General features: G+C 63.2%; 2 pseudogenes; both read right to left on the reverse strand.

Annotated features, from left to right (window-relative positions):
• The window catches only part of LOC131495920 (CSC1-like protein 1), a 29,033-nt pseudogene extending 23,268 nt beyond the window's left edge, over window positions 1–5,765 (reverse strand).
• A 2,595-nt stretch (window positions 5,766–8,360) lies between these two features.
• On the reverse strand, window positions 8,361–11,089 carry LOC131495884 (left-right determination factor 1-like; annotated as a pseudogene).
• Window positions 11,090–14,125: the final 3,036 nt, after the last annotated feature.

A 14,125-nucleotide genomic window follows, 5' to 3' on the forward strand; every position in this document is an offset into this window, starting at 1 on the left:
GCTGCCTTCTTGGGGTGTGTGTCTCATGCGCCCATGTTCTCCCAGCCGCTCTGGCTCACGTGTGCACCCATCACATCCCCTGATAAACACCCAGCTCCCCTCGCCGGCGCCCCTGCAGCCGTGTCCACCCTCGCTCTCCAGCGCCCCTTCTCGTTATTCCCACCAGCCCTCAGCGTCACCGGCGCACCCCCGGGACCCCCCACCCCTGTCACCCGAGGCTGGTGTTCTCAACCTACACGTGGACTCCAAGAAACAGGTTGTCTGGCACCTAAAAGCCCTTCTCATAAATGTTTTTAAAGTTTATTTATTTGAGAGAGAGAGAGAGAGAGAGAGAGAGAGAGAGAGACAGAGACAGCGCAAGAGCCAGGGAGGAACAGAGAGAAAGGGAGACAGAATCCCAGGCAGGCTCCTCCCCATCGGCACAGAGCCCACTGTGGGGCTCGAACCCACGAACCGTGAAATCAGGACCTGAGCCGAGATCAGGCGTCGGACGGTTGACCGACTGAGCCCCCTGGGCGCCCCACAGAGCCCTTTCTCGTGAAAGCGACGTGAGTGGCAGGTGGGTTCCCATGCCAGCCCCTAAGGTGCCACTGTGAGGCAAATCCTGGGGCAACAGGGCAGATCTGAGTCCTGGGGACACCCCCTCCCCAGCACAAGCTACTCATTTATACCCTCAGCGAGAGGTATGGCCACCCCACAGGCAGGAACACAAGAAGGGGCCCCGTGGCCCCCGGGGAATCCCACCCAACCACCCGCGGGGGAGAAGAACAGCATACTGCAAACCGGGGGACCCCCTGGGAACAGGCAGGTCTGGGCCACTGAAGGCCACGAAGGTGGGCCTTTCCCCAGCTGTGTCCTCTGCTCTGCGACTGATCCCCTAAAAGGCCCAGGACCCAGCGGGGGACAGGAGGTGACATTTCTAAGCTGGGAGGTGCGGCCACTCTATTCCAGCCCATGCCTCTGGTCCCTGTGGACTGACCCCTTCCACGGGCCTCACCACGCAACAGGCTGACTCTGTGACCAGGGGGACAGCTGCGTCACCCGCAGAGCGCGGCTCCCCGGGGTACAGCAGGTGAGGGGCAGAGGTGACGTGTGAACTCGGGCACGCCTGATCCCATACCTGAGTTTTCCAGAAGGCCCGGGAGGAGAGGGGGGGACACGATTCAGGAGGGGACTCACCAGGAAGCAACTGACGTCTATGAGCAGGACAGTGGGGACGCCCCCGAAGGTGACCCCCTGGAGCACGGTGCTGTTTTTGGCCGTGTTGTAGCAGTACGAGTCGTTGGGCTGGTCCCCGATGCCCAGCCGCTCACGCACAGACACCGCCTTGGACCGCCACAGCTCCAGGATCAGGGAGTTGTTCATCGTGCCCCTCCTCCCTGGAGAGCAAACCGGGCAGACAGTCAGGACCAGGGGTCCCCGGAGGGTCCCCCACCCGCACTGGCAGGGCCCGAGGTGGGCCCAGGGGCCGCTAGGCGCAGCCAGCAGCAAGCAATCAGGGAGAGGCGGGCACCGGGCCCCGCGTGCCTGGCAGAGCCCAGGAGAATAGCCCCATTGTGGGAACAGTCCCAAGGGTCAGATGGCCCGGTGGACAGCTCATCAGGACACAGCAGGGAGGGAGGTGGGGGGACAGGGGCCTGCCTCCTAAGAGGTGCCTGAGCTCCTGCCAGGAAAGTCCTCCCCGGGGAGCCCCTGGGGGCTTGGGGGGACAGTCGGGGGACAGAAACGAAGGAGATAAAGGTGGGAAAGACGAAAACGCAGGAAGAAACAAATCAGGAACGTCCATCCAAGTACGCACACACATGTCAGCTCCAGGAAGGCCCTGAAGGGGCAGCCAGAAAGGGCAAGGGGGGTGGTGGAAGCAGGTGGGAAAGAGGGGCACACCCCCACCCTCCCGGGGAAACCCCCCCCCCACCTCCCCAGTCTAACAGGAAGGCCCGGCCTTTTCAAAGCAAATACGACTCCAGGTTACTCCAGGCTGCTCGTAGACCTTTCCTCTCTGAGGCTTCTGGGAGCCCCAGGAAGCTAGGAAACCACCAGTGTTTGTCCCTGTCATCGAAGGCCCCCGAAGGCCCCCGAATTAGCGCCCCCTCACACCGTCTGTGGCTGGAGAGCCGGGAGCGATAACTCAGCAACCCTTCCTCAAGCTCTGACTCGTCTGTCAGGGAACTTCTGCGAGGTCTGCTATCTCTAACCTGCCACAGGGACAAAAATCTTGGGGACCAGAAGAAAAGGGACGGAGGTATTTGGACTGCCTGGCGATGTGGCTGGGGTGGTGACTGCCACTTCGACCCCCAGGACGGGCTGGCTGGGGACAATGTCTCATACACACACACACTCTCTCTCTCTCTCTCTCTCTCTCTCTCTCTCACACACACACACACACACACACACACACACACACACACACACACAAGGATGGACTGCAGGAAGCGGTTAGAGGCAGCTCCAAGGACATGGGAGGATGACCCAGGAGCCTGAGTCACTCTCTCACCCCTTATGAGAGGCTTGCCAATGGCCATACGATGTGACGCCAGAGCCACGGAGCTGGTGGCCCTCAACAGAGTCACAAAGACTACCTCTGGGAGGCAGATCTTGGTTTCCCTGCTTTAAGGGTCGCCCAGCAGCACCACCCCCGACAGAGCGCCCGGCCTGACGCTGTGAGGCCAGCGCCTGCCGCCCCCCCCCCCAAAACCCCTGTCCTGCCTCACACATACCAGACGCCCAGGGAAGGAAGGACTGCGGGCGAGTCCCTGGGCGAGGTCCTCAGCCAGTGCCGGCAGAGACAGGAACAGTCCCGGCCGCCTCCCAAGCTGCCTCAGGCCTGCCACTCACTTCCTGCTGGGCTCTCCCGACCCCAGGACTGGGCCGCACGGCCTTTCCAGGCCTCCCTGAAGGAACGCAGAGTCACCAGGAGCTGCCTTTTCCGCTTTGGCTCACGCCCGCCCCAAGCCTCTGAACTCAGGGCCTCACATGCAGCCTTTGGTGTTTCCACCCTGCTTCCCCCGCCCAGCTCCCCCCCCCAATCCCCCACCACCACCCAAACTGGTTCTGGGCGCTCCTCTGTGCTGCCTGCCCCTCTCCTCCTCCTCCAGCCTCAGCAGCCTGACCTCTGGCTCGAGGCCTCGCTGGGCCCAGGGAGGGTCCACTCCACAGAAGCATGGGTGGCTGTGGGCCCCCGGTAAGGGCCTCCCCAAGGGCAGCTGCTACCCGAGGGCCAGAATCAGGAAAAGGGACACAGCAGAACAGGGAAGGCTTGAAAGGTAAAGAGGAAAGGAAAAATCACGCCCATAAAATGCTCACAGAGGGAGCACTGTCCCTGAGGAGTGGCTGCTGGGGGCGGGCGGCCCTGGCCGATGCTGCTTGAGGCTGAGCAGAGCAGAGGTCCCGTGGGAGGAAGCCCCCCGAGGCTCCTCGTCTTCCTTGTACCCCCTTCCACCCCGGGCACACCTCTGGGTCCCTTCCCTCCTGCCAAACTGGCTCCCTGGCTGGTTTTACACAGTCCGATAAGAACTGGCCAGGTCGGCCAGCAAGGACTGCCAGCCTGGTGGGGGGGGGGCTCCGGGCTCCCCAGAGCCAGCCCCCTTCCGGGGGAGGGCACAGCTTTGGGGGGTGGTGGTCTCTCTCAGACCTTTCAGCTCGATCGCGGACTGTCCCTGCGCTGGACACACATGGCGTCCAAACTCTGCTGAAAGGTCGCGCTCCCTCCAGGGCCAGCTCCCCTGCACTTTCCCCAACAGGCCGCTGGGGACACAGCCAGCACAGGGCAGCCTCGCGGGCTGGGGAGGAGGCCCTCCTTCATGGATGCGCAGTCCTCCCTGTGTGCGTCGACAGACCTATGTGAGTGCCTAGCACGTATCTATGCCTTCCAGAGGGTTCTCCACTACCAACGTGAGGGCAGGAAAGCCACAGTCACCGTGGAGGCCCCGCAGCCCCTGGAGCAGCAGGTGACTCGGGTCCCCAGCTCAAAGTTCAGCCCAGGTGCACCCCAGAGCCTGGCCGTGGCCGTCGGGAGGGAGGGCTGGGTCCAGCAGCTGGTCTCCCACTTGCCACAGTGCTAACTCACGGCCCACGTGTGTCCAGCAAGGACCGGCCCACGCAGCACACCTGACCACCTCCCCCTTCCTTCCGGAAACGCCAGAACGTAGCACCAGGTGCGTGAGCATCATCAGTTCTTACAAAAAGGCCCCACACAAATTCAGGGTATTTTTATCATCGCAGATCTTCCGGTTTTGTTACAAGACCACAAGCAGCCCGGGTCCCTCCACCACGGGAGGAGCGGACTCGGAGCTCCCAGACGCAGAAGAAGGTTGTGAAGGAAACACAACGGGGGGGGGGGGGGGTTCCCCAGGAACCTGGAGAGCTGTCCACCTCCAGAGATGTCAGCCCTGGAGCGTCAAGAAAACGGCCCAGCCTTTGGCTACAGTGGGAGGCAGCGCGCCCAGCAGATACCTGAGCAGCCCTGGAGTTTGGGCTCAGACAGCGGCTTACACGCTCAGTGCCTTGACTTCCTCCCCTGTGAAGCGGGGCGGTGGTATTTCTCTCAACCCGGGCTGTTGGGAGGCACACGCCTGAGACCGTGTGCATGAAGCACTCAGCCCAGCACCTGGTCCGTGAGCACCCAAAAGGCTCCTGGCTTTTATTTTAAGTCACTTCTCCAGCCAATGGGAAACACAAGGTCAGCAGCCGGTCCAGGTTTTTCCCCTGTTAGAGCCCAGGGAACAGCCAGGGAGACCTTTGCCCCAACACTGAACAAAGAAGTGGTGTGAAGAGAGGTTTCTGCTTCTGCTCACGTCCACGTGGAGGCAGAAGCGACTCAGGGCTGTGACAGGTGTCCCGCCGGGAGGGGAGGAGGGAGGAAGACAGTGATGCGGGCCGGAGGGGAAAGGAGAAACAATACGGGTTGTTTCTCGGGTCGGGTTCGGGATGATCTGGAGTCTGTCCCCATCCCCCACGGCCTCAGCCCTGTCTGAGCAGGAGCCAGGGACTCAGAAAGGCGGGTCTCCCTCCCCTGCCCCCTTGTGCCCGGGGCTGCACTGGTGGGCACAGCCCCCTGGCTTAACCGCGAAGCCTGGACACCGCGGGGGTGGCGCGCAGGCACTCCTGGGCCTGGAAGGAAGCTCGAGGTCGTCTGGTCAATCACCCCGGGCAAGTCCTGCGCCAGCGGCCGCCCCACCCGGGGCTGGGACGTGCAGGCCGCCCCGGAGTCTCAGGTAGCCCGTCGTCTTATCAGGTCCCCGAACCCGACGGTTTGGGTTTCCAGGTGGAGATCTCCTCCTCCTCCCCTCCCTGCAAGGCCCCCTCCCCCCACACCCCGGCCCCCCTGGACTCCAGCAGGGCCGCGGGCAGGGGTCACCGAGGAAAGGGCCCAGTGGCTCCCACCTGCACCCCCCGGGGGGGGGGCGTCTGAGAAGGAAGAGCCCCCCCCCCCCCCCCCCCGGCTGCGCTCCTGCTCCCCGGCCGGCCGGGTCAGCCCCCCAGCGAAGGCGGGGGGGGGGGAGGGGAGGGGGGGGCGGTCCAAGACGGCTGCGGGGAAGCTAGAGAAGCACGTCCCCGCCCTGCCCGGAGAGAGGGGGTCCGCGCGGGCCGGGACCCTGGACTCGGCCCCGGGAGGGCTGCGGGCGACCCCGACCCGGCGCCCCTGCCCACCGTACCTGCGGCGCCCGCGCGGCGGCTGCACCTGACCGGCGGGTCCCGCCCCCGAAAAGTTTCAAAGTGAAACTCCGGGCGCCTCCCGCACATGCGCACCGCGAGCCCAGTTTTCGGATCCCGCCCCCGCCCCCGCCCGACCGCGCGCCGCCCGGGGACTTACGCCCGGAACCTGACCCCGCCCCTGCGCACCCGGGGCCGCCCCGCGGGGGGAGGGGGCGCAGGTCCAGGGGTCCCGGGGCGCGGGGGCGGCTGTTCCTGGGGCCCTTCTAGGGGTCCCGCTGGGGAGAGAGACCTGGATGGCATGTGCCCTTGCAGCCCCGGCCTCCTGTGGTTGCAGCGATAAAGGCGCTCTCTTATCTCCCTACTCATCACCGTGACCCTGACCTGAGCCCCGGCCTGTGGCTCCCTGCGCTGGGCTGGGGTCCGGGTGTCTCCTGTTGCTTCCCTGAGGGGTTTTTTCCGTCCCATCTGGCCTCCTCCTTCTCCCCACCCCGCTCCCGCCCCCACTAGTTATTTCCTGGAGTTTGCAGAGGGCCCCTGAGCTCGGCCCCCTTCGACTTAGTCCCTGCGCTCTGCCCCTGCTCTTGGCCCTGGTCTGCTCGGCCTGGTCCACTCACCCCTGCGCTTGGCCCCGGTCCGCTGGGCCCTGGTCCCCTCCGCCGGGTCCCCTTACTCCTGCGCTCAGCCCTGGCCCGCTCAGCCCCGGTTTGCTCGGCCGGTCAACTTAGCCCTTGCACTCGGCCCATGTGCTTGGCCCTGGCCTGCTCGGCCTGGCCTGCTCAGCCTCTGCGCTCAGCCCTGGTCCACTCAACCCTGATCCACTTAGCCCGGCCCGCTCAGCCCCTACGCTCCACCCTGCAAGTGTGTGGACATCTATCCTTTCCTGCTCTTACCTCCGCTGCCCAGAGCCTCACACTTGATCCCCCCCAAGGTGATGGGGGTGGGGGGTGTTGGCTGGATGTCTGCCCCCCCACCTCCCCAGACTTATCAGACCTCCTCTCACACCCCTCTCCTGCATGTCCCCACTGCCTCCCTGCCTCAATTAATGCCACCAGCACCTGCCTGGTCTGTGCTGAAGGGTCCAGGGAAATGCCTGGTTCTAAGTTTATCTATTTTGAGAGAGAGAGAGAGAGAGAGAGAGAGAGAGAGAGGGCACACGTGCACAAGACAGGGAGGGGCAGAGAAAGACCAAGAGAGAATCCCAAGCAGGCCCTGCACTGTCAGCGCAGAGCCCCAGGCCGGGCTCAAACCCAAGAACTGTGAGGTCATGACCTGAGCTGAGATCAAGAACCTGATGCTTAACCCACTGAGCCCCCCAGGTGCCCCAGCAAGTGCCTGGTTCTAACTAATCTCTGTAATTAGAATGGTGAAGCCACCCACTGACCAAAAAAAGAAAAGAAGAAACGTCAGGGTCTTTGACTTCACAGCGAAGGGATTTCTAAATTTTATTTTCAGTAGGTTAAGTTTATTTCAAAATCAAGAGAAGGCCAAATGGGTGAGACGGTGTGTTGAGGTAACTAACCACAGCCCCTGTTATGGATCAGACAGTATGAGGGGTGCTTGGGAAAACACGGTTTCCTTAAATCTCCAGTAAGTATATGGGAGTCAGGAATCGTTCTGTTTGATGGGGAAGGAAATAGGGGTTTTCAGAGTGTGGAATTCAGAGCTAATTAACGCTGTGCAGACCGGCTAGGAATTAAGGAGTCCTGGCTGGGATCCTGCGACACAGTCACAACTTAACAGCCCCTATAATCTGGGCATTCTAAATTGTCTGGGGCCCCCAGGTGGCTCAGTCGGTGAAGCATCCGACTTTGGCTCAGGTCATGATCTCACAGTCCTTGAGTCCCAGCCCTGCTTGGGGCTCTGTGCGGACAGCTCAGAGCCCGGAGCCTGCTTCGGATTCTGGGTCTCCCTCTCTCTCTGCCCCTCCCCTGCTCACGCTCTGTCTCTGTCTTTCTGAAAAATAAACATTAAAAAATAATAAAAATAAATTGTCATAGCCAGCGTTTTCCACAGTTGCTCCCCTCATGTGCCCCTAAATCTAAAGGAGTGACCTACAGGCTTGTGTGACTGATGATTTTCATCACAGACTTTTTTATTTTGTAGAAAGTAGAATTGAAACAAAGCCGGCTTGCTGTGCCCAGAACCGTAAGGCGTCCACCACGACAAAAAGATGTCTGTTTCGATTGTAAGAGGACAGACACACAGGGCTCAATGTGTTTCAATCCTAGCTTCCTGTGTTGCTCGGCTCCTTCCTTGATTTTCTAAGCAGGTTGACCTAATCTCTATAGAACTTTCTGTTCCCTTGGGGTTCTGGGGAAAATAGAGAAATACAGAATAAAACGTGTTTCATTTGTTTATTAGATAATGCCCTTACAATCCGGGTTGGAAATGCATAACCCGTACTTGACCGGACCACGTAGGCCCTTTCCACAGAGCTTAGCCCAGACCCAGTGAGGGGACGAGGAGACAGTGACAGTTTGGGAACTGACAGAGGTAAGTGCTTGGGATGTGCAGTGAATGACCAGAGCAAAGCACGGGAGTCGTGACCCTGGGCAGAAAAATTAGGAGGTGAGCTGAATGGACACAGGAAGCAAATTCTGAGCTCAGTAGATGGCCCAGCGTTAGCCATCAGCAGTCCTTAGTCCCCAGCTGTCCCGATGCCTGGATGCACACAGAGGCAAGTCCATTGGAGGCCACAGCCAGCCCTAAGGCCCCAGCCTCCTGGGCACAGGCGCCCCGTCCCACGCGCAGCTGCACTTCTCCACCCTCATGTTGGGCAGGCTGACCACCTGGGGCCTGGGCCTGCTGCCCTCCTTGACGCCCACGATCAGGGGCAGCGAGGTCATCTCCGAGGCGACGCACTGTCGCGGCCCCGGGAACGGCCGCCTGAAGGTTGGGGGCTCCGGGGGCTGCTGGCACGCGCCCACACACTCGTAGGCCAGGAAGCCCGGGGGCTCCAAGACCCAGTTCTCGGCCCACCGCATGCCCCGCAGGTCAACGTAGGTCTCCTGGCGGCAGCAGCGGGCGCCCTCCATCGCCTCGGGGGGTCGCAGTCGCCCTGAGCTCTGCGGGGACAGGAGGGGCGCAGGTCAGCTGAGGTCACGGGCCTGGGAGGGCACCCGGGAGGGAGATTTACCGCCAGCTCTCGTCACGTTGCACAGGCTGGGGTTTGCGCCGCGGACGGGGAACCACCAATAACCAGACCCTGCGCAGTACGTGGCCTTAGTCCCGGGACGGGGGGGGGGGAAACCCCGCGTCCGTTGATTCCCACGGCGCCCCTGGGAGACCCCACGCCAACCCGCCCGTTCGTGGGGGCCCCCGAGGGCCCAGGCGCCTACCCGTAGGCCCCGAGGTCCAGGGTGTGCAGCTCCAGCTGGGGCTCGCCCTGCCCCGTGCCCTCCTGGCCCTGGGACGCGAAGCGGAGCAGCGTGTGGGCGCCCGAGGCCCGCGGGCCCAGGTGCGCCCTCTGCACGGACACCTGCAGCAGCAGCGGCTGCCCAGACCGGCCCAGCTGGCGCCAGAAGTTCACGGCCTCGGTCACGTCGAAGGCCTTCCAGCCACTCCCCTGGAGGGACACCAGCCTGCGACACCCGTGGAGACGGGGGCCTGAGCTGGGGCTGGGGACACCCCCTGGGGGGAGCCTGCCCCCCCCCACACACTGGGCCCACCTGCCCCCTCCCCCTCCCCTCCCCCTCTTCTCTCCCCCCCTCCCCCACACTAGGCCACATGCCACCCTCCCCTTCTCCCCCTCCAGCCCCCTCCACCTCCCCCTTCCCCCCCTCGGGGCCCACCCACCCCGTCCCCACTCCAACAGTCCCCCTCCCCCCCCCACTCCCCGCCAACCCCCACCCACCCTGCCTTGCTGGGCCCACCTGCGCCCCCTTCCCCTCCCCTCCCCACTGGCAGCCCGGCCACGGCCTCCCCACCTGGAGTCCACCAGGTAGGTGCGGTTCGAGCTGTCCTCGTGGATGCGCAGCCACTCGACGGTGACGCGGGCGCGGGCGCCGTGCGGGGACAGCCGCTCGAGCCTGCGCAGCGCCGCTTTGGGGACCGGCTCCTGGAAGAGGCGCAGCACGGCCTGCACCAGCTCGCTGTTGGGCGGCAGGCGCCCCTCCATGCCGAACACCAGCACGTGCGTGGAGGCCTCGGCCGCCAGCAACCTGCCCGCCACCTCTGGGGACGGGAGCAGGGTCAGCAGGCAGGTCAGGCCCGCTGGGAGGGCGCGGGGCCCAGAGCCAGTGAGCAGAATCCCCCAGGAAGGCAGGGAGAGGTGGGGGCGGGGCCTCACCTGCACAGCCGCCTTTTTTTTTTTTTTTAAAGTTTATTTATTTATTTTCATAGAGAGACAGAGAGAGCGAGTCCAAGAGGGAGAGGGGCAGAGAGCGAGGGAGAGAGGGACTCCCAAGCAGGCTCCGTGCTGACAGCGCAGAGCCTGACGTGGGACTCGATCCCACGAACCCCGAGATCACGACCTGAGCCAAAACCGAGAGTCAGACGCTTCACCGACTGAGCCCCCCAGGCACCCTGACACGCAGCCTTCTTTAGGGGAAGGCGCTCAGCTAAAGTGGGAGGGCCAGCGGAGAGAGGGAGGCAGAGAGCCACCGTGGATATCTGTGGTCACCAGCTGAGAGTGGCCTTTCCAGGAGGGAGGGCAAGAGCCCCGACTTCCTCTCCACTCCCTGCCTGAGGGGCTCCTGCCCAGTGAAATGTCCCCAACCGGAGGAAGAGGCACCTGGGGCCTGTTGCCAGCTCCTGTTCCCCAGAGGCACCAGGCCCCGTGTCCCCAACGCCTGAGGCTCCGGGCTGACGGTGGGACCACCTGACCACGGGCCACGTGGCCGCCAGCGGTCAGCTCTGCAGAGCGTTCAGGACCAGCCTCCTCGTCCCCAGGCCTCCAGGCGCCTGACCGGCCAAGGCCATCCTCCCTGTCACTAGCCCCAAGTCCCCTTTCTCTGTCTCCCCTCCTCCCACGGGGCTTCTGCACCCACGAGGGTGTCGTTCCTGCCTCGCCTCTGCCAGTGGGGCCCCTGGTGCAGACGGAGCCCAGGGCCCCGGATGCAGCCACGCTCACAGTCCCGTGGAGCTCCCCACCCCCACGACGGCCACCCCGGGACAGGCCCGCTGGCCTCAGCCTCCCCGCTCCCAACGAGCACCGGGCTGCGGTGGGAGGGGGACCTCACCTCGGACCCTCTGGCTGAACCTCTTCCCGCGGGAGTGGGCGCCGTGACTGCGCCGCAACAGGGCCACGTACTGGGCCCTCACGTGGGCCGGGGTGACCAGCCCCTCCACGTCGCGCTGGTCCAGGACGGGCGCCTCGCGGAGGCCCAGCTGCCGCAGCAGGCTGGCCCGCACCTGCTCGCCGGTCAGGGCGGCCCCGGGGCCCGTCAGGGGCAGCGCCCAGAGCGCCCAGCACAGCCACAGGGGCCTCATGGTGCCGCCCGGGGATGGGGGGGCGGGGGTCAGAGCGCACGCGTCCCCCGAGGAGGCTCGGCGAGGGTCCCAGCCCGGTGTGCGGAGGACCGGGCCCGGGCCAGCTTTATAGGCAGCCCTGAGCTGGGCCCGGGCGGAGGGGGGAGGTCACACCCCTCGGACCTCCTGGGAGCTCAGCAGCCAGACGGTCCTTGGGCCTCGAGGAGGGGGCCGTCTGGAAAGGGCACAGAGGCCCGTCTGGACTGTGGACAGCTGGCTGTTGCTATCTGCACGGTGGCCGGGAGGCCCTGCCTTGCTTCGCGCCGCCTGCCCTGTTAACCTCACAGATGTGTCTCCTGGAGAAGAAGCAGGCGTCTCCTCTGTGCCACGTTCCCAGTCTCCCCAGTCACAGAACCGACCGGAGTGTGGCCCTGGCGTCCAGTTGCTGGCCGCAGGTAGAGTGCCTGCCCGCCACCAGGGCTCTTGGATCAAGGACCAGTTCTGGTGCAGGGATGAGCCTCCAGCCTGGTGTTCGCAGGGCGGTGGGGACTGCTGAGATCCTGGGCTGTCCCCGGTTGGAAATTCCTGCTCCGGGGACCCTTCCCAGGCCAGGGAACCTATGATCATTTAGCACCGATGGGTGGGTGTCCAATAAGGACCCTCCCTCCCCCTCTTCTTGGCTGTTCATGGATTCAGACATTAGAGGGGGGAAACCAATCCATGGCCCCTTCCGACTTCTGAGCCAGAAACCGAGGGGTGACATACTCAGACTCACTAATTAGTTGCCGTTTATCTGAAGTCCGGATTTCAGTGGGAGTCCTATACTTTGATTTGCTAAATCTGGCAGCCAGAAAGCCAGTGTGGATTGGGACATTTGTTACAATGGGCCGTGGCAGCCCCATCCATGGTGATGCGGAGGTGGGAGTCTGGCTTCCACCTGCACAGGGTCCCTTGGGCCAGAGATCCTCAACGGCCCTGGGGCCAGATCCTGTGTCCTGAGGGAGGAGAGGGGGGTGAGGGAATGAGGGATCAGTGCCACTGCCTGAGGGCCTGTTTGGACCCAGTCAAGGGCACTGTGGGGGACACCGGACCGGCCTGAGATGTGGGCAGCGAACCTGGCACCCAGCTCGTCCCGGAGAGATGGGTGGTGGGGGCCGGGCTGGGCAGGAGGTGGGAGCCACCACCTCCCTCTGCCCCTTCGGGCCAGGATTTGACCCCAGCCAGAGTCCAGGCTGCCACGTGAGGGCCACGGGAAAACGTGGGCTCGGAGGTCACCTTCAGCCTCCATGCTGGGGGACGAGCCTGACCGGACCTGGGCTCAGAAGCAGAGGGGACTCAGGGCAGTGAAGGCTGGAGCCCAGGAGCGGCTTCACGTCGGCATCACCCTGTCCCCTCCTTTTCAGGGCCGACTCTGCTATGGGTGTCCCAGAGATGGCCCGAGGCCCGGCCCCAGGTGCCCTGGGCTGTCCCAACAATGCCGCCCTCAGCCTCCCAGACCCCAGGTCTGGGGCCCACATGGCCCCGTGGGGCCCTCCCAGGACGGCCGGGGTCCATGGGGCCGCCCTTGCCCAGGGCTCCCTCCACAGGAATGGGGACCCACGTTTCAGTTCGTCCAGCCCCTTCCCGGCAGGAGTGAGTCCTGGGCTCTCCTCGCTGTGCCACCCACGAGCTGTGTGGCCTCTTGAGTCACTAAACCTCCCTCCTGACAGCTATCTGCTAGTCAGCTGGGTGAGGCCAGTAGAGCCTTTCTGGAAGGACGCCTTTGCATTCAGACAAGGAGAGCTGATGTGGATCCGGGCTCCTAAGCCCCTTCCCATGAGCTCACAGGATACACATTGTTAATGCCCCCATCTGACAGATAAGGAGAGCACACACAGGCAGGTGATGAACTTGTCCAAGGTCAGGGGCCAGGCCGGGCACCCCTCAGTGCTCTCATTAACAGTCTACGACCTTGGGCAAAGGCCTCAACTGCTCTGAGCCTCTGTGAAATGTCCACATTGTTTTCCACCCAGGGTGTGGGGAGGGCGAAGGAGAACCGTGAGGTCCCCAAAGGGAAGGGAGGCACCAGGCTCTGCAGGGGTGAGAGTGCCCACTGTGCATCCCCCAAAATGGGCAGTGGGGCACCCTTTGGCTCCTAAACACAGCTTTGCAGGGAGTGCCTCCGGTCCCCTGGGCCCCCACACTGCACTTGGGCTTCCTTTCCTGTCAGCTGCCTCTTTGTCCCCACAGGTGTCCCCAGGACACAGAGAAGGAGCCAAGTCATCAATAAATATTTGCTTAATTAATTGAAGAGAAAGGGAGGGAGGAAGAGAGGGTTATGGAGATGCATGGCTTCCAGAAGATCCTTCTTCAGGGCAAGATTTGGGGAAAGAGACTGGCTTCTGTGGGCATTTTTGTTTTTGAACGTTTTTTACTGGGTAGTCAAAAAAGAGAGTATTATTGCTGACAACTCTCCCCAAGAGAGAAAGAAAGAGAAAAGGGAGGAAGGAAGGAAGGAAGGAAGGAAGGAAGGAAGGAAGGAAGGAAGGAAAGGAAGGAAGGAAGGAAGGAAGGAAGGAAGGAAGGAAGGAAGGAAGGAAACAAGGGAAGGAAGGAAGGAAACAAGGGAAGGAAGGAAGGAAGGAAGGAAGGAAGGAAGGAAGGAGGGAGGGAGGGAGGGAGGGAGGGAGGGAGGGAAGGAAGGAAGGAAGGAAGGAAGGAAGGAAGGAAGGAAGGAAGGAAGGAAGGAAGGGAGCCGTCTGCGCTGGCCTACCGCCTAACAGTGATCGTTCTGTTTGGAGTTTCTGAGCCCTGGGCCTCTGGGTCATTAGAAGGGAGAGGGAGGGCAGCGTCTGCACTGAGGAGGTGTGGATGGGGAGGAGGGCAGGCCAGAGCGCTGTGGACAGAGACCAGCAGGCGGCAGGCGACAGCGACCATCGACCATCGGGAGCACAGCCTGGAGATGGGCCGGAACCGATGCTCGTCCTCCAGAGGACCACCTGGGTGTTTTCTCGACCCCGGGGCCGTGGTTCACCGACTGGGAGGGAGCCCATCCACCCGCCGGGATCGCTGCCTGTCCCGG

The sequence above is a fragment of the Neofelis nebulosa genome, chromosome 15 (genome assembly GCF_028018385.1).
Source record: "Neofelis nebulosa isolate mNeoNeb1 chromosome 15, mNeoNeb1.pri, whole genome shotgun sequence".
NCBI lineage: Eukaryota > Metazoa > Chordata > Mammalia > Carnivora > Felidae > Neofelis > Neofelis nebulosa.